Consider the following 22,561-nt stretch of genomic DNA (forward strand, 5'->3'; position numbering starts at 1 on the left):
TTCTTCTTGTAGTTTTATACTTTCACGTCTTACATGTAAATCTTTAATCATTTTGAGTTGATTTTTGTATATCATGAGAGATAGGAGTCCAATTTCATTCCTCTGTATATAGACATCCAATATTCCCAGCACCATTTATCAAAGAGAGTGTTCTTTCTCCAGTGTACGTTCCTAATGTCTTTGTCAAAAATCAATTGGCTGTAAATATATGGATTTGTTTCTAGGTTCTCTATTCTGTTCCATTTGTCTGGGTCTATTTTTATATCAATATCATGCTGTTTTGGTTACTGTAGTCTTACAACGAAAATGTATTTTGCATTCAGGTAGTGTAATGCCTCTAGCATTGCCCTGTTTGCTCAGAATTTGACTATTCAAGATCTTTTTTGGTTCCATACAAATTTGGGGATTTTTTTCTATTTCTGTGAAAAATAGCATTTGTAGTTTGGTATACACTGAATTGAATATGTAGACTGCTTTGGGAAGTATGTTCATTTTAATCATATTAATTCTTCCACTTCATGAGCATGGGATGACATTCCATTTGTGTCTTTTTCAACTTCTTTCATCAGTGTTCTATGTTTTTTACCTTATAGAGATTTTCTACCTCCTTGGTGAAATTGATCCCCTTTTTTGTAGCTATTGTAATGAGATTGCTCTCTTTTTTCAGCTGTTTCATTTCTACGATACAGAAATGCTATTCATTTTTGTATGTTGACATGTTGATTTGGTATCTTGCAATTTTACTGAAGCAATTCCTGGTCCTGAGGACAAGAAACTTTTCTTGTTGGACAAGGAAAAGGAAAAATAAGAGAAAAAAATTGAACACCAAAATTTTTTTCTACCTGGTGGCAGCACTTATAACACAAATACTCCATAATTAAAATAATTTTATTTTTACTATAAAAAATATTAATAATTTTTTCTGAACCAGATTCTTAGAGAACAAAGGTAATATTGGGAGGTGTTCAATGTAATGTTTAGTTATCAGCAAATATTCATTATTTTTCTCAATACCGATATTGCTATACTTTGGTGGAGGGGAGAAATATAAGAGTGAAACTCTAGATCTAGAGTATAGAGACTTAGATATGAATGCTAATTTTAGACATTTTCCCAACTTCTGAGGTACCTTTTGTGAATTTAAAGAGCCAGAGAGCATAGAGGTAAACAGAATAGGTATGCACTGAAATTTCAACTGAATACTTAGGTTTCCATTTGGCTTTAGAAATGAAGTATATAGTTTAGTGGCCAGTAAGTGTATACAAATGATCCAGTTAATGGACCACCAGTTTGAAATAATAGGCAAATTTTTACTTTGTTTGTTTTGTTTAAAGACCTACACTTCCAAAGTAAACATTTTCCTGCCTTGACTCTGCTTCTTTTCTGCCAAACTTTAAAGTCACTCCTCAAAATCCAAGGTTAATTCTGGATAATAACAGCAAAACATTTTCTGTACAAAAAGCAAAGAGAAATGAAAATTTTAATGGAAAAGACTATCATAATACAAAATATTCTATTTTAGAATAACAATTAGCAAAAAATATATATTGATGATACACACTTTGTGATTGGTGGTTTGCCTATTTAAAAATGGCAAACTCCTCTAATTCTACTGCTAGTAGACTGTTCTTCCCATCTGTGAATACTGATATTTTCCAAATGTCAGTGTAAGGAAACTTACACAGAGAAAACTCTGTGTTGTAGATAGCAGTTTTCCATTAAATGAAAAATTATCTATTTCCCTATCTCTTAGAATACACCATCTGTATTTGTCAAACTTTCTGAATGTTGCAAGAATCTGGGCTGTGTACCTGCTCAGCTTTCTCCTGATGACTGACAGTCAGTGACATGTGGAGAGGGAAGGAGCTTCTAACTTCTATGAGATTGAGAGTTTTCCAAGTGGGGCATAGGACACAACTCAGTAGAGTTAAATTACCAGTTTTTCAACACAAATGACCCAATTTATGGACTGTCCACACCTCTTTCTTTTCATTTGCATTGACCTTCTGCCTTTGTAGTGCTTTTCCAAACTATATCAGATAGTGAATCAATAAAAATAAATAAATAAAATAAGAAAAATGAATGCTTAAAGTTTTTAGATATGGTGCTTCTAAGCAAATATAATTTTAATTTCTGTGTACAAATGAAAACATATATAGCTCTACGTATGGTTCAATTAGGTATAATAATTTAAATTTATTGAACTCGCAATAACAAAAGTGTAGCTTTAACTCTGAAATGGATGTGAGAGGGAAACGAAAGGGATGGCAAAGCAGAGGAAGTATGGAGGGATAACGTATTTCATTTTTTGAGCAAAGTTTCTTGTTGAGTGTTGCTAAAATTCTCCACTAGGCAAAAAGTAGGTGCTGTGCACTGTATCACAGTGGCCCCTTGACTTAGGATGCAGGCCCACAGGCCAATCTTACCAGCATTATGTATATCACCGATGTATCTGTTCAAAGGACATGGCCCATATTCCAAGGAATTTGTGAGCCCTAATGTCACAGAACAGGCCCAGTGCCCTTGGCTAATGTGAGTAACAGAACTTTTGCAATGGAAGAAAATTTCGTTTTCCAGTGAGCAAACAGAAACCTAGAAAAGGTAAATTTATGGTTCACAGCTCTCCAATTGCTTCTGTTAGAACTGAGACCTGGTTGCGTCTCCAGAGCTGTTTGTGGATGCTCTCATAGCAAAATTCCAGATGTCAAAATCATATTTAATAACCATGATATGATATTTTAAATCATTTAATAACATAAATATGACATATTTAATATACATATAATGATGTGCATATTTTACCTCTGATCTTTCTCTTCCAAACCCATGACTCCATTCTAATAGTGAGAAATACATCAAACAATATCAGTTAAGGGACATTCTAAAAAATACTTGACCAGTAATCTTCAAAACTGTCAAGGTCACCAAACCAATCAAAGTCTGAAAAACTGTTGTAGCCAAGAGGAGTGTAAGGAGTCATGATAACTAAATGCATTATGGCATCCTAGTGGGATTCTGAAGCAGACTTAGGACATTGGATAAACACTAAGTAAATCTGAATAAAGTATGGATTTCGGTTAAGAATAATGTATCAATATTAGTTCATTAATTGAGACAAATACATTGTAAGTATGTAATGTGCTAATAATAGGAGAAGCTGAGTATGGGGCATATGAGAGTTCTCTATCAAACACCAAATGCTGGTGAGGATATGGAGCAACAAGAACGTGCATTCATTGCTAGAGGAAATGAGAAAAAGCTCAGCCACTTTGGAAGAGAGTTTCATAGTTTCTTACAAAACTAAACATACTCTCACCATACAATCCAGCAATTGTGCTGCTTAGTATCTACTTAAAGGAGTGCAAACTTACATCCACACAAAACCCTGCACACAGATGGTTATTATTATGAGTAATGAGCAGCTTCATTTGTAATTGCCAGAACTTAGAAGGAACCAAGATGTCGCTTAGTAGGCAAATGGACAAATAAACTTTGGTACATCCAAACAATGGAATAATATTTAGCACTAAAAAGAAATTAGCTATCAAGCTATGAAAATGCAAGAAGGAAACTACATATTATTAAGTGAAACAAGACAATCTAAATTGGCTATGTACTGCAAGATTCCAACTGTATGACATTCTCAAAAAGGTAAAACTATAAAGATTATAAAAATCAGTGGTTTCTAGGACTTAGGAGACAGGGAGAGATGAATAGGTGAACAGAGAAGAATTTTAGGGCTCTAAATATACTCTATATTATATTATAATGGTAGATAAATGTTATGCAATTGTCTGAGCCCATAGAATATACAACATCAAAAGTAAACCTCAGTGTAAAGCACAGACTCTGAATAATAATTATATGTCAATGTAGGTTTATAAATTGTAACAAATGTACTAATATGGTGGGGAATTTCAATAGAGTGGAGGCTTTACATGTGTGGGGGCAGGTGGTATATGAAATATCTCTATACCTTCCTTTTGGTTTTGCTATAAACCCAAAACTGCTCTAAAAAATAAATTTTTTGCTTCAAGTCACTATTGAAATCATCTTCATCTATGACAAGTATGTACAACTTAGTTAAGCAAGAATTTGAATCATTGCTTGTGAATACAGTTATGATTGCCTGTTGGTTTTATAGGAAAATCATAACCAAAGCAAATTTTCCATTTCTGAGGTTACTACAATCCAGTGTTTATGTGAAATAATGATCTATTGGACCAAGATTCTGGAAATTTTTACTTTTACCTGGTTATAAACTCATGCATTTTAGAGACAATTGCAAAGTAAAATAGAAGATAAATTTTCCAGAAAATAAATGTTTCCATTTTTAGCTGATTCATCTTCATAATTTTAACTTTCTAATTAATGGATTCCAATTACTTGCTAACTCTTTTATATGAATCATTTATTGTCTAGTGATGGAAAGATTGCAGATTACTAAAAGGATAAAAATTATAAAATTATATTGAATCAAAGAAAATATATCCTGCTTACTGGTTTATCCTGATCAAAAAAAAAAGTTCATGAGTACACGTTGCTTCAATTAAACATTTTATTTGAGTTAACTCTAAATTCACATGCAGTTGATTAAAAAAATAATACAGAGAAATCTATATACCCTTCAGTTTTTCCCAAGGGTAACATCTTGCATACTATAGTACAGAATTATCACCAGGAAAATTACAATGCCGTCCATTAACCTTATTCAATTTCACTAGTTCTACATGCACTAATTTGTATGTGTTTGTGTGCCTCATTCCATTTTATTTTTGTCACAGGTATAGATTCATTTAACAACCATCACCATCAAGACACTTGACAGTTCCATCAGCACAAGAATCCTATGATGGTTACACACTCTTCTACCTGTTCCTTTCCACCTTTCTCAGTCCCTAGCAGTAACTAATACATTTTCTATGTCTATAATTTTGTCATTTCAAGAATTTTCCACAAATGAAACCTCATAGTATGCATAAGCTTTTGAGAGTAGCTATTTTCAGATAGCATAATCCCCTTGAGATCCATTGAAGTGGTTGTACGTGCCACTTGTTTGTTCTTTTTTGTTGCTGAGTAGTAATCCATAGTGTGAATGTTTTTTAATAATTCACCCACTGAAGTCTACCTTGGTTGTTTCCAGTTGGGGGCTACTATGAATAAAGTTTCTACGAATATGTGTACCTGAATTTCTGTGAACATAAATTTTTATTTCTTTGGGATAAATGTACAGGGTCAGATTGCTGGGTCATGTGGTAAGTGCAGATTTAGTTTTCCAAGAAATTATAAAACTCTTTTCTAGAGTGTTTATATTACTTTACGTTCTCATCAGCAATAAATGAGTGGTCTAGTTTCTTTGCATTCTCACCAGCATTTGACATTATCACTATTTTTTCAGCCATTTTAATAAGCATATAGGGATGTCTACTAAGTGTGTGTTTAAATGTTCATTTCCCCAATGGCTAATCATCTTTTCATGTGCTTGTTTACCATGTGTATTTTTTTTTCAGAAAAATAACTATTTATGTCTTTTGCCTACTTTCAAACTGGAGTACTTGGTGGTGGTGGTGTTGTTTCATGTTGGATTTTGAGAGTTTTTATATATTTTAGATACAAGACTTTTGTCAGGTATGTGATTTTCAAATATTTTGACCCCATATGTAGCTCATGTTTTCTTCCTCCTGATACAGTCTTTCACAGAGGATAAGTTGTTATTTTTTTATTTTTATTTTGAAGAGGTCTATTTTATCTTTATTTCCTTTTATGAATCTTTTTTTTCTTGGGTGTCAAAACTGATACCTTTTCTCCTAGTCCTAAGTCTCAAATAGTTTCACTCATTTTTTTTCTAAAAGTTCGAATTTGAAGTTCATCTTCTATCTTTAGTTACTTTCTGTAAAGAGTGTACAATTTGGTTGAGGTTCATATTTTTGCCCATGGATGTTCAATTGCTCGGGCAATGGATATTGAAAAGACTACACTTTCTTCACTGAATTGTTTTGTACCTTTGTCAAAATTAGTTGAGAATATTTGTGTGGGTCTATACATGAGTTCTCTATTCTGTTCCATTGATCTATGTGTCTGTCCTTCTGTCCCTCTGCTAACACCAAACTGTCTTGATTCTTGGCATACATGGCTTTTATTTTATTTTTTTTTCAAATCCCTTTTACCTTTATAACAAAGAGAACAATTCATGCCACCCTCTTATCTATCTATATTGGTTGGTTAGGGACAAAAAGGAAGAAATGAATCTTTTAAAATGTAGAGGGTATTTAGCAGAACTTGTTTCCAATTAGAAAAGGATTGAGATTGCTCATGGCTTAGGAAATTATTTCCCTATTTCTTTCTATCTCTTTGGTGTTCTTGTTTCTCCACAATGTGTTATATTCTCCATTTTTTAGATGAGAAAATTAAAGTTCTTTGAGGTTCCCACAGAATGTAGTAGGACCAACATCATGCTTGGAAGCCAATTCAACTTGGTTCCAAAGTTTGGAATTTTATCCACTATGTTATACTACTTATGACATCTCAGAGTCCAGTGCCTTTCAGACCAACAGCTCTTACATATATATGGGAGATTTTTGAAAGTCTACATCAGTGTCTACTGGTAATGGTACAAAAGAATGGTCAGGTGGAAAATAGTCTTATTAATTTAATTACGAAATAAGTACTCATTGAGTACTTATAGACCATGCCCTTGACCTAATGGAGCTTACATTTTGCAGGAGAAGCAAACAAACACATAAGCAAGCAAGTCTCTCTGTATATTTACATTTATATTTTTGTATGTATTCTCCAAATCTCCTACCCACAGTTCTACAATTCAAGAAGTTCTGAAAACCAAAGATTATTTTATAACTTATTTGTTGGCAAAAACTTGTCTTGAACTGACATAAAACTATCTATAGACTTTATTTATCCCACTTAAAAGTAATTACTAGTAATGAATTTTATTGTAAATCAGTGGCTGAGGCCAAGTGTGTTGGGGGAGGGGGGTTACATAATATACAGTAAATGTCCTATATTATCTTTCTAAAATTTGGGAGGAAAATGTCTTATTCTGGAAGCACATTTACTCTCAAAGGTTTGGGATAAAGGAATGTAAACTTGTATTATTAAATGCAGGAAGAATAGGTGCTACAATAAAAACTAGAGTAATGAAGGAGAATACTGTTTGAGATAGGGCACCAGAGAAGGCCTGTCTGAGGATTACCTTAGAGAGATGCAAAGGAGAGCTAAGCTATGGAGAAGGAGCATCCCAGGTAAAGAAAAAAAAAAAAAAAAAGACAGATGTAACGACACCTAGACAAGAATACCGTGCTCGAGGAGTTAGAAACAGCAAGGACACTGAGCCTGGAGTGGAGTGAACATGGTAGAGGGCAGTAGGAGGTAGATTTGGACTTTCAGTCCATATCACCTTAGTCAAAGAGCAAAATTATCCATGTGTTTTCCGTTTTGTTCACTGTGAACAAAAAATATCTGAGACAGGTCTCAATCAGTTTAGAAGTTTATTTTGCCAAGGTTAAAGACATACTTCTGACACATCCTCAGGAGGTCCTGAGACCATGTGCCCAGGTTACTGGTTTTATATGTTTTAGGGAGACATAAGACATTCATCAGTGCATGTAAGATGTACATTGGTTTTGTCCAGAAAGGTGGGACAACTCAAAGCAAAGGGGATCAGGGGTTCCAGGTCATAGCTGGATTCAAAGATTTTCTCATTTGCAATTGGTTTAAAGAGTTTATTTAAAGACTTAGAATCAATAAAGGGATTGTCTGGGTTAAGATAAGAGACGGTGGAGACCAAGGTTCTTATTATGCAGATGAAGCCTCCAAGTAGCAGGCTTCAGAGAAAATAGATTTTAAAACTTTATTATCAGACTTATTAAGTACCAGACTTTTAGTTAATTCTCCCCTGGATCAGGAAAAAGACGTGGAAAGAAAAAGGAATTCTTTTCAGATTTTAGATTTTCCCCTGTAAGTGATAGCTTTGCAGGGCCCTTTTCAAAATATGTTGAAAAAATATATACTTTGGGGTAAAACGCTTTTCTTTACTTCAGGGTCTGCTATTTATCATGTTGGTATCATATTGCTACAAAGAGTCTGCTTTGCCAGTCATAAAGTCTCTGTTTTCATGTTAAGGCTGGTCAGATGTAACTGAATTCCAGAGGGAGGAGAGTATAATGAGGCATGTATAACTCCCCCGTCCCATCATGGCCTGAACTAGTGTTTCAGGTTAAATTTGTAATGCCCTTGGCCACGAGGAGGACACCATTTAGTTGATTGGGGAGCTTAGGATTTTATGTTTGGTTTATGTCATAATTGCTTGTATTCTCTTTCGGTCATTTCTCTGTGTCTCAGTTATAATCTCTAATATGGTTTGAGGCTTGCAAACACCTTGCTATTATTTTTTAATTCTCTGGCACTGACTCAGCTTATAAAACATCAAGAAGAGTTCTAAATCTTCCATAAAAAAGGCAATGATAGTACTTACATATTGGTACATTGAGCTAGAATATATGTAATAACACCTTAATACATTATTTGAAGGCCTTAAGAAAACAAGGATTATTTTCAAATGCAATATTATAGTATTTTTAATTTAAGAAACATTCTTAAGATAAAATCAAAGTTAGTATTCAAAATTATTGAATTGGCCTTTTTTCTTTTCTTCTTATTAAATCATTTTAAAGCCTGCCATCTTAGAAAGACAGATTTTTGCCAGTTCAATTACACTTGCTGGGTACTATTCTATATCAGTTAACCAGCTGCTTTTCATGGGATGCCCAAGTCCTTACTAAAGATGAAGATCTATAGTCATTTATTAAGTGAATTCACATCTGAGAAGGATAAAATGTTATTTCAAACAAAATACAGGTAGATTTAATGTAGAAGGATCAAATTCGATGCTGGAGACACAATAATCTATTGACCACAAAGTCTAATCCTCTCTGATATATCTATAGTTTCTTTATTCTAATGCCAATGTGAGGATCTTCTTCTATCCCAATGTCATGTGTATTTGACCCAGCCTGGAGGTATCAATATTGCTTTAATGTGAAAATAAATAAATAAATAAATAAATAAATACTTCTCTAGTGCTGACACCATCTAACTACAGTAGATTATAAATCCACATCCCTCTGTGACCATCCTGCACCCCCAGTGTTTCCTCAAATTACTTCCAGAACTTTTCAGAGAAGCCTCACATATAGTTGCAAGTCCTTTCAGCCTCCACTGTCTACTGAGTTCTATAGTGCCTGCAAAGCTGGGCTTTGTTGCAGTTTTATCCTCTGAGGGCTCTAAGTTCTATTCAAAGGAATGGCCTCGGTAAGCTATAGCTGAATCCACTGCTGGAGGTGGTGTCTCCTGCTATGAATCACCCCAGTGCTGACACTCCTGTGTGATGGTGAGCCCATTCTTTCTTGCTATATTTACACATGACCTGTGAAAATGCCTCTTTGAACATCCAACATCTCACAGAGACTTTATGAGTTAACATATTTTTAAGTTTAACTTTGTCACACAGACATTGCTTTCTCTTTTTGACAGAACTCATAGGATTTTAAAAAACGGAGTGCATTAATTTGCTAGAGTTGTCATCACAAAGTATCACAAACTGCCTACTTTAAAAAATAGAAATTTGTTTGCAGTTCTGGAGGGTATTAGTCCAAGACCAAGGTGTCAGCAAAGTCAGTTCCTTCTAAAGCCTCTGTCCTCGGCTTGTAGAAAGGCTGTCTTCATGTTAACGTGAAGTGCTCTCTCTGTGTGTCTGTGTCTCCTCATAAAAAAACCAGTCATACCAGATTAGGGCCCACCCTAATAAATTTGACCTTGAAGGGGTTAACAGCTCACCAGAGTGATATGAAGATTACTTTAACTTAAGAATATCTAAACAATCAGCAGCCACATAAAGAAACATTATCTAAACTTAGCAGAGACTCCCCAAATACAGCTGCCATTGACCCCCTCCAAAGCAGTTTCCTATCTGAGGGCTAGAATGGTTAATTCTACGTGGCAATTTAATGGGGCCAAGAGGTGCCCAGATTAGACATTGTTTCTTGGTATGTCTGTGAGGGTGTTTCCAGGTGACATTAGTATTTGAATCAGTGGACTCAGTAGATAGACCTCCCTAAGGTGGGAAAGCATCATCCAATTTATCGAGGAAGGAAGAGGAAGGAAGAATTTGACCCCTTCGCTTCCTGCCACATACTTGATCTGGGACATCAGTCTTCACCTACCCTTGGACCAGGATTTACACCATTGGTTTCCCTGGTCTCAGACCTTCAGACTTGGACTGAAATTACACTGATAACTTTCCTACTATGTAGGCCAATATCTCATAATAAATCTCTTCATATATGTATATATTATATATACATATAGATATGTATATATAATTGGTTATTAATAATATGTCAATATATATTTTTGGTTCTGTTTCTCTGGAAAACCCTGATACAGGAGAATACTGGCCCTTGGCAGCAGGAAGTATAAATTACACTGTTGTAACACCCCCCTCCACTTCAGGCTGAGATTTCAGCCTGGAAGAATACTGCCATTTCTATTTGCATCATAAAGCTCAACAGGACTTTCCATACTTCCCCACTGAAACCCTAGACACTGGCCACAGCTGCTTACCCTCCTTTTGTTTAGCTATTATATAGACCTATACCTCCAGCTATTCACCGAGTCACTCATTACTGTGTGTTCCTATATATGTGTGAACTAAACCTGTCTTTTCTCCTCTTAGTATGTCTGTTAATTCACAGGTTCTGATCACCTGAACTTAGGTGACAGAAAGATTTTTCTTCCAATAATGTTAACTACCTCTTTAAAGGCCTAATCTCTAAATATACATTCACATTCTGAAGGTACTATGGGTTAGGATTTTAATATAGCTATTTGGGGACACTATTTAACCCAAAACACTGAGCTATAAATTTCTCCAAATCACCCCTTCTCTCTGATATTAGGAAATCAGTCTTAGAGCTTATGTGTCTCATTTCTTTACTCAGAAGTTCTCAAACAATTATGTCAAGCATCCCTTGAAGAAAATAACCTGCTTGTCCACTGAGTATGTCTAGGTGTGTCTGATCCTAGTAGTGAGGGTCAGCAGAATGGAAATTCAAGCTGGGATATATACTGTGTTCTCTAAACTACCTAATATAAACCAAATGTGTAAAGTGTGGAGTTGAGAAAATATTCCCAAATGGTCAATAATTTAGAGCAACATTCCCTATTTTGCTTCAAGTATCCACATAGAGACACCCAAAAAAATGAGTCTGGGTGATTACTCTGGCCTCTGAATATTAGTTAATGAACAACTGAAGAGAAATAGAAGATCCCACAAATAAGTGTTAAGAGAGGACTATGACATTGCTAACACAGCTGAATCTAGAATAAAAATTAATCAGTTCATGTTCTGCAAGCAGTAGTAGTTCTAGAAGCCTTGACCTTGGTTACCTCACATAGCAACCAACTTACAGATAAAGTGCTGATGGGATTTTCAAACACAAAAGATTTGGGGAGAATTCACCAGAGACTGTTTTTCTTAATGAGTCCATTCCTTGCCCAGACCACCTCCCTCACTGTGCTGATGTAATAAGGTGTATTCCTTGGCATCTGATAATTGTCATTAAGTCAGTCTTTTGGGGAGCCATTTATGATAGCTCACAACAAATTTGAGTATTACGTGCTTTTCATGTAGATGCATTTCTTAAGTGGAAAAAAGTCCCAAATGAGCATTGATGGATTTATTTAAAGCACATTAATTTGGCTATTGACCTTATGAGGCAGTATTTTTCAACTCTCACATTTATTTTAAAACCTAAAAGCTGTATGTGTTAGTACATTCTTGCATTGCTCTAAGGAAATACCTCAGACTGGGTAATTTATTTAAAAAAAAAAAAGGTTTAATTGGCTCACAGGTTCTGTAGGCTGTACAGAAAGCATGGTGGGGAAGGCCTCAGGAAACTTAAAATTATGACAGAAGGCAAAGAAGAAGTAGGCACATCTTACATGGCCAGGGCGGGAGGAAGTGGGTGGGAGTGGGGGTGGTACCAGACACTTTTAAAGAATCAGATCTCATGAAACTCTTATCACAAGAACAGCACCAAAAGGGGAAGTTCCTCCCCATGATCCCACAGGGTCCTACCTCTAACACTGGGGATTACAATTCAACTTGAGATTTGGTCAGGGACACAGATCTAAATCATATCATTCTGCCCCAGCCCCTCCCAAATCTTGTATTCTTCTCACATTGCAAATTGTCATCATCCCTTCCCAGCAATCCCCTGAAGTCTTAACTCATTCCAGCATTAACTGAAAAGTTAAAAGTCCAAAGTCTCAACTGAGACAACACAAGTCCCTTCCCCCTATGAGCCTGTAAAATCAAAAACAAGTTATTTACTTCTAAAATACAATGAGGGTACAAGCACTGGGCAAACCCAGCAGTTTGAAACGGGAGAAATTGCCCAAAACAAAGGGACAACAGGCCCTGTGCAAGTTCCAAACCCAGCAGGGAAGTTACTAAATCTTAAAACTTCAAAATAATTTTTATTGACTCCATGTCCCATATCCTGAACAGGCTTGCACAAGGGGTGGGCTCTCAAAATCTTGGACAGCTCTGCCCCTGTGACTTTGCAAGGTTCAGCCTCCACAGGTGATCTCAAGGGTTGGTGTTAAGTGCCTAAGATTCATTCAGGTGCAGGGTGAAAGCTGCCAGTGGATCTCCCATTCTGAGATCTGGAGTATAGTAGTCCTCTTCTCACAACTCCACTAGGCAGTACCCAAGTGGGGGCTCTGTGTGGGGGTGCCAATCTCACATTTCCCATCTTCACTGTTCTAGTAGAGGTTCTCTATGTGGGCTCCATTCCTGCAGCAGACTTCTGCCTGGATATCCAGGTTTATTCATATGTCCTCTGAAATCTAGGCAGAGGCTCCCAAGCCTCAACTCTTGCACTCTAAGAACCTGCAGGCTTAATACCATATGGAAACTGCCAAGACTTACAGATTGCATCCTCTGAAGGAGCAGCCCAAGCTATATCTGGGGACCTTTTAGCCATGGCTGGAGCTGGAGCAGCTGGAATGCACAGAGTGGTGTCCCAAGGCTCAAGGCAGCAGGGACTAGGTCCTGGCCTGTGAAACCATTCTTCCCTCCTAGGCCTCTGGATCTGTGATGGGATGGGCTGCCCCCAGGGTCTCTGAAATGCCTTAGAGGCCTTTTTCTCATTGTCTTGGCTATCAGCATTTGACGACTCCTTACTTATGCAAATTTCTGCAGCTTGCTTAAATTCCTCCTGAGAAAATGGGTTTTTCTTTTCTACCACATGGCCAGCCTGCAAATTTTCCAGGCTTTTATGTTCTGTTTCCCTTTTAAATATAATTTCCAGTCTCAAGTCATTTATATATGAGCATAGGTTGTTAGAAGTAGCCAGGGCACATCTTGAATGCTTTGCTGCTTAGAAATTTCTCCCACCAGATACCCTAAATCATCACTCTCAAGTTCAAAGTTCCACAGATCTGTAGAGTAGGGGCACAGTAAAGCCAGGTTCTTTATTAATGCATTAGAAAAGTGACCTTTGCTTCAGTTGCCAGTAAGTTCCTCATTCCATCTGAGACCTCATCAGCCTGCAGTTCAATGTCCATTTTGGTCAAAACCATTCAACAAGTCTCTAGAAAGTTCTAAACTTTTCCTCATCTCCCTGTCTTCTTCTGAGCCCTCCACACTCTTCCAACCTCTTCCCATTACCCAGTTCCAAAGCCATTTCCACATTTGCAGTTATCTTTGTAGCAATGCCTCACTCTTGGTACTAAAATTGTGTATCAGTCTGTTCTCACATTGCTATAAAGAAATACCTGAGACTGGGTAATTTATAAAGAAAAGAGGCTTAATTGACTCATAATTCTGCAGGTTGTACAAAAAGCATAGCTGTGGAGGCCTTGGGAAACTTACAATTATAGTGAAAGGTGAAGGGGAAGCAGGCATATCTTACATGGCCAGAGCAGGAGTAAGGCAGGGGAGGTGCCACACACTTTTAAACAACCAGATCTTGTGAGAACTCTATCACAAGAACAGCACCACAAAGGGAAGTCTGCCCTCATGATCCATACACCTCCCACTAGTCCCCACCTCCAACATTGGGGATCACAATTCAACATGAGATTTGGTGAGGAACACAAATCTAAACCATATCACTGTACCCAGTCATCTTCTCAGCCTTGTGCCACCCTGTTAGTTAATATGCCATAAGAAGTCATAGAAGATTTTTCATATTTCCTAATGACATTTAACTATACTATCCATACTGCCATCAGTGAAAATGTTTTTGATGATAATGAGAAAGTACAAACAAATTATTCTTTTCTTCATTTAAAGCAATTCTTTATATACTCATAAACTAACTTATTTGAGGCTTTGGTTTACATGGTTCTGTGCTAGCAAGCAGAGATGGTTTAAATTATACTTCTTCAATAAGTCATCTACACTCTTTAAAATTTTAATATAGAATGTCTAATGCTATACTGTAGATGATTGTTAATTTGTGTCTCTTCATAAATAATGTGAAAGTAACTTTGGAAAGAGAGGACTATAAGAAACCGATTTAAGGAACAGTATGAATTTCTTTATTACAAATATTTAGATATTCTGAAGAGTATTTGTAGGTTCTCATATGTTTATATGAGAACAAGACCCAGGTCCATTTCTTTTATTACTCTTATCTTTTTGTTTGCCAAAGGTGCATGATAAATAATAAATGTTTAAGAATCAATTGTGAATGATGAATTAAGATAATATGACATACTTGAACATGGGATCAAGGAGATGGCCAAGTTAATATTTGACACAAAGCTCAGCCTTATGATACGCCCTGTGCAGGACGTAGAAGATGTCCAAAGTGTGATCTCTGTTCATGCAGACTTCTAAAGGTCCATGATTTAATATCCAAATATTTTAATTCATTTGCTAATCATTAAACAGTTAACATAGGCAATGAAAAGATTATAACAACAAGAGTAAGAAGGAAAAGAATCAGCCAGGTATTTATTGAACACTTCACACATGCCAGTCATTGTTCTAAGCCATTAATTTGTCTTATTATTTGCAATGATCCTGAGGTAAGTATCATTATTGTTCCCATCTTAGAGATGTGTAAAATAAAGTAGTTTTTCTCCTCAAGATGTATGGAATAAAATATAACTTAAGTTCAAAGCAGAAGGTATTATTTTATCAAAATCTATGAATTATATTAGTTTCGTAATATAGTATTACCAATATAGTATTACCAATTACATTAACAACTTTGCCCGGTTTTTTTTTTTGTTGTTTGTTGTTGTTGTTGTTGTTGTTTTGTTTTTGTTTTGTTTTGTTGTTTTTTTTGAGACAGAGTCTTACTCTGTTGCCCAGGCTGGAGTGCCATGGTGCAATCTCAACTCACTGTGACCTCCACCTCCCAGGTTCAAGTGATTCTCCTGCCTCAGCCTCCCAAGTAGCTGGGATTACAAGTGCCCACCACAACATCTGGCTAATTTTCATGTTTTTAATAGAGACACAGTATTTTTAGTTTCACCATGTTGGCCAGACTGGTCTCAAACTCCTGACCTCAAATTATCTGCCCGCCTTGGCTTCCCGAAGTGCTGGGATTACAGGCTTGAGTCACTGCACTTGGCCCAACCTTGCCAGTTTTTAAACGAATATTTCTAATATAGAAAAACACTTTGTAACTATCTAAGCTTCGGATAGACATCTTATTTACAGTGCACAAAATTTTACAAAATTATTAACATTCACAGAAAAAAAACAAATCCAGAAAATCTAAAACTATTACCATGTGTAGAACTATCAATCAAAATTAATTTCTATGTATGAGAACTGAAAAAAATGCAGCATACAATGAAGAATATGTTTATCCTAAGAATACTATGTAATTCTTTCAAATGTAATATTGTAATGAAGAGATGCCTTTTTAGTCTCTTACTGATAATTAATTTTCAGTTAATATAATATTTACTGTTACACACCCTGGAGCCACAACTTAATTCACATATCAAATCCAATTGTGAAATTCTAAACATCGAGAAAGAATCTTTAATTTTGTTAAAACTGAAAGAAAATGTGAAAAATATTTCTAGCACCACCATAATCTTGATAAAATAACCTTAAAAATGTTGAAAACACAAAAATATTAGATTCCATTCCCAATAAAATCAATGCTGGTAATTATTTTTTCATTCAGGTATCCATTTAACAAATGATTATTTAGTGCTTACTATGTGTTAGACATGCAGCTAGGCATTTTTTAGTGAAAGTTGATATGAATTCAATTTCTAAGTATGTGAATAATTAAGAACAATCAGAAAGTACAGAATTTTTAAATGACTTGAGATTAAAATTCTTTATTTCTTAATGTATTCATTATTTTTTGTGTGCCCACTTAACAGAGATACATTTTAAAATATAAAGTGACTTTCTTGCCATTAAAATGATTAAAATCATGGCGAGAAGAAATTTTATCCAGCCTTGCATACAACGTTGAAGACTTAGTCTATGATGATTTAGATACACCACACTGCCTTAGTAAATGTAATGAAGTCATTAATTATATTGTGTAAAGCATCTAGAAGATAAAGCTCAGCATCACTAGTCATAAAAGAAATAAAATTGATAACAATAGTTATCTTAACTTGCCAAATGCTAGAGAATTAGAAATGCTGGAGCAACTAAGAATATGGAGACACAGGAATAGTAATAAAAAGTGCTGGTAGGCATACAGTCTACTTAACAGATTTTTTTTTTTTTTTCCAGCAAGTAGTCATGTGACAAATTCTGGCCAATAAAATATAAACAGAAGTGTTGTATATGACTTCCAGGAAAATTCTGACATCTTGTATTAGTGTTAGTAACCATTTAAGATATCAAAAGAGGTTTTGAAGAATAAATAGAAATAAATAAAGATAAATAAAGAGAAAAAATAGTTTAAAGTACAGAATTTTCTATAATACAAATACCTGGAGAATCAAAAATATTTATATTTGCTTATATAAGACAAAAATGAAGTATGTGCATTTTCTGTGCTGTTTCCTTTGTTAAAAAATATAAATGTTCTCCAATAGCATTGAGTTTATAATGACTAATATGAAATGATGGAACACTCCAACACCGATATTTGATGGATACAATCTCAAGTCTACCTGCTGGGAATACAGGACCTATGCAAAGGGTTCTCAGCCCCTCACTGCCTAAGAACAATGGGAACAGGGCAAGGAAATTCTATGAGTTCCTTGAGGTTCAAATTACAGCAAAACTTACCTCAAGTGGTTTAAGCAGTAATAACACATGCTATTTTGTATAACAAAAAATCTGGAGATAGATGGTTCCAACGTAGGTTAAATTAATAGCCCAAAAATGTCAAAAGTTCTAGCTCAAAGTCTTGTGATCCTCTGAGCTTTTTCTTCATGCTCTGAAGATGGCTGCAGCTTCTCTGATCATCAGGGCCTCACATAATAATCTCCAAAGGCAGAAACAGAAACACTGTCTCAGGAAGCCTCACAACACTTCCCTTTAAATTCCTCTAGGCAAGATGCCCTTGCCTGAACTAATCACTGGCAAGTACAGTGAATTGTCTTGATTGACTTAGGCCATATTGTACTCCAGCTTGGAGGCCTAAGAGGGGCCCAAAAAGATTGTGGATGCTGAATATCTATTAAAAATCACTTTGGATTAATAATAAGATAAAGACAGAAAATACAGCTGTGGAATTGTCAAATATGTGGTCTTTCACACTAAATGCTGATATAAAGACTAGAAATAGGCTCACTAAAATTTCTCCCAAGTCCATGTAAATATTTTGTATACAAATTGTTTTTAAAAAGGTTTATGAATTTTTTCTATGACAGAAAAGAATAGAAATACAAACAGATAAGGACTAAATGTATATATTTCACAGTTAACATTAATAAATTATCGTATACTATAAAACGTATTGGAACATGATAAAAATTTTAAAATCAACAATTATTTTATAAGAGTATTGACAATTTTAATGATACTCATTTATGTAATGGAAAGCAAAATTGCAAAGCCATTTTAGATAGACTTTTTGTGAACTGCTGCAATAAACATGTATCTTTTATGAATGTTAATGCTATCATTTATTTTTCTGGAAAGGACAAATAATTCATGCAAAATGTTCAGCTAAGTAACATTTTATGGATGCTGTTTCTGCCAGAGCCTAAGTCTGTCTCTCTCGGAGAAAGTAAAGATGTCTGGAAATGCGATGAGGTACACTGGGCTCAGCCCACCTCGGTGCTAAATTTCAACAAAGGGATGGGTGGTAGGAACAATTGCTCTAAGTTTTCAACAATAATAAAACTCAGATAATGTACAAGAACATTTAAAGACCAAGATGTTGAAAAACATATGAAGGCTTTTCAATCAGTTATTAAGAATATAAAATAGTGTATGATTTTATGAGGATTCACTTGAAAGATGTTTTTAATTCATTGCCTCTCATATCTAAAGATATCTTAGTAATAATCTATTCAGTCTCTTCAATGTACTAATGAATACATGGAGGACCAGAAATATCAAAGATTTATCAAGACCACATAGTTAATGGGTAGAAGAATCAAGAAAAAAACCCAGGTGTTGTGATTACTAGTTCATGTTTTCCTACTTGGGTTTATTATTCCAAATTTTTTTCATAATCTTCTTTTCATTAACAATGCAAAAATTAAAGATAACAGAATATAAACAGTATTGAAACACTCTTCACCCAGATGTTTATAACAGCTTCATTTATAATTGCCAAAACTTGAAAGTAAACAAGATGTCCTTTGGTAAGTGAATGAAAAAATAAACTATGGTATATCCAAGCAATGAATTATTATTCATTACTAAAAACAAGTGAGCTATCAAACCATGAAAATACATGAAGGAAACTTAAATGAACACTCTTAAGTTACTGAAGCCAATCTGAAAAGGCTACAAACTATACGATTCCAACTATATAAGATTCTTGAAAAGACAAAACTGTGGAGTTAGCAAAGAGATCTGTGGTTGCCAGGGGTTACGGGGCAAAGAGAGATGAACAGGAGAAGTAAAAAAGATTTTGGAGCAGTAAAAATACTCTGTATGATACTACAGTGGTGGATAATGTCATTATAGATTTGTCCAAACCCAAAGAATGTACAACACCAACAATATACCCTAATGTATCCTATGGACTCTGAGTGATAATGATATGCCAGTGTAGGCTCATCAGTTATAGCAAATGTGTCATTCTGGTGGGGGATGTTGATAATGGGGGAGGATGTGTATGTGTGGGGGCAGGGCTATATAAAAAATATCTGTATCTCCAATTTTGCTGTGAGCCTAAAACTGTTCTAAAAGAAAAAGTCTTTAGGAAAAAAAAAAAAAAAAGCATTCTTTATTTTCAAAGAAAAGCTACCATAAATAATGTTGGAAACGTGAAAAATTATATTTTAGGTAGGTACTGTCTCTGAGAGAGACTAATATCTTCATGAATGTTTATTAACTATGACATTTTATTTTTAAAACTTCAATTTTTATTTTTAAATAAAAGTATTAAGTTATTAACATAAAATTATAAATTATTAAATTAAAAAAATTTTATTTGTTTCTAAATTAAATTGTATTAATCAAAAACTGTACATATTAAATAAAATTGAATGTATATATATATCTATCATAAGACTCACAAATCAATAAGACTCCCCTTTTTGTTAATAACAGTAGTATGGTTATCACTTAGTAAGTTCCAACCAAATGCCATGTTCTTCGTATATACTAAAGTTATATCATTAGTATATTTACTTCACCTCCAGTCAAATTTTAGCTAAGACTAAATGACATTATGTTCCAGGAACTTTCCTAAGTACTTTACATATATTTACTTAATCCTCTCAATTTATTGTAAGGTTGGTATTATTAGTATCCGTATGAATATTAATGATTACAGGGTGGTCTTTGTAGCACCAAGCCTCATATCCTTCCAGAAAAAGTGCAAAGCATGGAAGAAAGGAGAGATTTCTTGTGAGAAGTTCCTGGAAGTCTTCTCTTCAGTTCCTATGATCTAGCAGTGGAGCTGGTGCAAGGAGAGCTGAGAAAGCAAGGGTGTGGGAGGCGGGCTCTGCCAATAAGGAATGGGGAGAAGAGGAACACCCATAGGGCAAGTAGAGCTAGATCAGTAGCTATTGCTTCATAGCAAACCACTCCCAAAACAGTTATTTAAAACCATCCATTATTTCTAAAGGTGCCGTGGGTCACCTGACCTGGGTCAGGTTCTGGTATCTTGGCTGGGATCACTAGCGCATTTGTATTCCATTGCTGGATCAGTTTTTGTAAAACTAGTAGAGAACTACTGGTAGTCCTGGATCAATCTCCTTTGAAGCATTTCTCTTTATTCTTCTTTTTCCATTTTCATCCTTTGGTGCTAGAGCCAGATATTGAGGTCACTATGTCACTATGAGGTTCAGAATCCTGACTACCTCATAGTAGCAATTCTGGGTGAAGTACATGTTAAAGAGGAAGCACATCTTTAGTTTCCAGTAACTGGCATTTGGTTATGGGGTGGCTGTTTTTCTACGTGGAACAAGCAGGGTCCCAGTTCAAGTTTCTGCTGCATATCTGATAATCTTGAGGTGTTTATGAAGGACTCCTTTGAAAGTTCTCTACTGAGTTTCCTTAAGGAATTGGAATATGTAAGTAAATTACTGTCCAGAATGGAGGAATATTACACTAATCACAATGAATAGACAGTGTATTCCTTATGAAATTCATATCATTTGAAGGAAAAATTAGGTTAGTAACTCTACCACATAATGTATTTACTTATGGAATTTTTACTCACTTCTTCAGTCCATTGTATCTGCCATGCTTTAGAACATGGTCATGGCTCTTATTGGGATTATCCTCATCTTTATTCCTGAGCAGTCTCCACCTTTGGTGACACTGCTTATATTATATTGATATAATTTTGATTACGTTTTACCACCGATATGGCTCCAATGAGTGGAGGAACACTAGGACTCTTGTTTCGTGTAAATTAGATAAAACAACACGGACACACGTAGAGTGGTTTTAAGGAGCAGAGAATTCAATAGGCAAGAAAGAAAAGAGAAGGCAGAAGGAAGAGGCTAGCCTTACAGAGACAGAAGGTAGGGGGCTCCAAAGTTGAAAGAGGAAACCCCAAGTGCCACAGATACCAGCCAGTAGGCTGGAGAAGGTGGTGTTTGATTTGCGTAGAGCTCAGGCGATTGGTTTGACCAGGCATGTCATTTATGAAGCCAGTGGGAAAAGTGGGCCCTCCCACCCCAGCCTTTTAATATGCAAATCTAGGGCGCCATGATATTCTACAAACGTGGGGATATGTGGAGGCAGCCATGTTGCCCAGAATATGTGGGGCAGGGCAAAGGCAAGAAGGCGAAGGGAATGGCCATGTTTGGGTGGACCCAGTTTCTAATGGCCTGCATTTGCTTATCAAAGGTTGCTGGCCTGACTCTAGAGCTGCTTTAAAAACGAAAACTTCCAAGGACCCGTTTTCCTCTCTATCTGCCTAAAATAATTACTTAACTCCTACCATACCACTAGGCATGGAAATTATTTGGAGGTAGAGACATTGGCAAATTCAAATACATTCAGTTAACTTCCCTTCCTTGTAGATATGAGATAACTGACCCTTGAAAAGTGAAGAAAAGTGACTTGTCTGAGATTGAACAGCCAAACAATGAGAGTCCAATCCCTTTGGACCTGTTTTCTCACCTATAAAATAGGTGAGAGCATATCCTAGGAACATCCTGTCTTTGGCAAACAGTACAAAAGGAGAATTTGATAAACAAACACATTTATCTTCATGAACATCTAATCTTACTGGTATTTACACTCTGGACATATACTTCAGTCTGGGGAGAAGAGAAGGACACTGTAGAGATAATCTAACAGAAAAGAGCAAGTAAAAGTCATAACTTGCATGAGTTAATTTTTATCAAGAGTGAAGAAATTATTTATGTCAGGACAGGTGGGAGTTTGGTGGGGAGAGTGAGGATATTGCAGGCACAAGAAGCTTGCTCTTGAATATATGCTGTTCTGACTGGAAATTGTATTTTCTCCATGTAGTAGCCATCCATAGTAACTGCTTACCTACTAAGGACTTTTAGTGAACAGAACCTGATTAAAATATACCCTCCTATATAGCCTTATATTATCTTTATAATAAATTGCCATTGAAAACTATTCAGAAGATAGTTAATGTATTTTAAAGGTAATAAGTATTTGGGAATCTGGATGAAGTTTTAGTTTTAAAGGTAATATCTTCTGAGAAAAGATAACTGATTCTTGGTCATCGTTTCAGTGATCTGAAAGAATCAATGCTCTTGTATTCAGCCAACAGGAGGCAAATTGTGAATCCAAATGATAGACTATAAAAACAAGCAAGGACCTTAGAAATTATCCAGGCTCAAACCCCTGCTTTTAATGATAAGAAATTAGGCTCAGAGAAGAACATAATATACAGGAATAATTTCACGATTGCTGTTTGCTTCT

The 22,561-nt window shown here is 35.5% G+C and overlaps 1 long non-coding RNA gene across 1 annotated transcript; it reads right to left on the bottom strand.

Annotated features, from left to right (window-relative positions):
- Window positions 1-285: 285 nt before the first annotated feature.
- LOC140712113 (uncharacterized) lies at window positions 286-20,457 on the bottom strand. Its single transcript, XR_012093564.1, has 3 exons — window positions 20,293-20,457; window positions 1,366-1,450; window positions 286-761 (listed from the first exon to the last, which is right to left on the bottom strand). It is a non-coding gene; the product is annotated as an uncharacterized lncRNA (long non-coding RNA).
- Between the last annotated feature and the right edge of the window lie 2,104 nt (window positions 20,458-22,561).

This window comes from Chlorocebus sabaeus, chromosome 7 (genome assembly GCF_047675955.1).
Source record: "Chlorocebus sabaeus isolate Y175 chromosome 7, mChlSab1.0.hap1, whole genome shotgun sequence".
In the NCBI taxonomy this organism is placed as follows: Eukaryota; Metazoa; Chordata; class Mammalia; order Primates; family Cercopithecidae; genus Chlorocebus; species Chlorocebus sabaeus.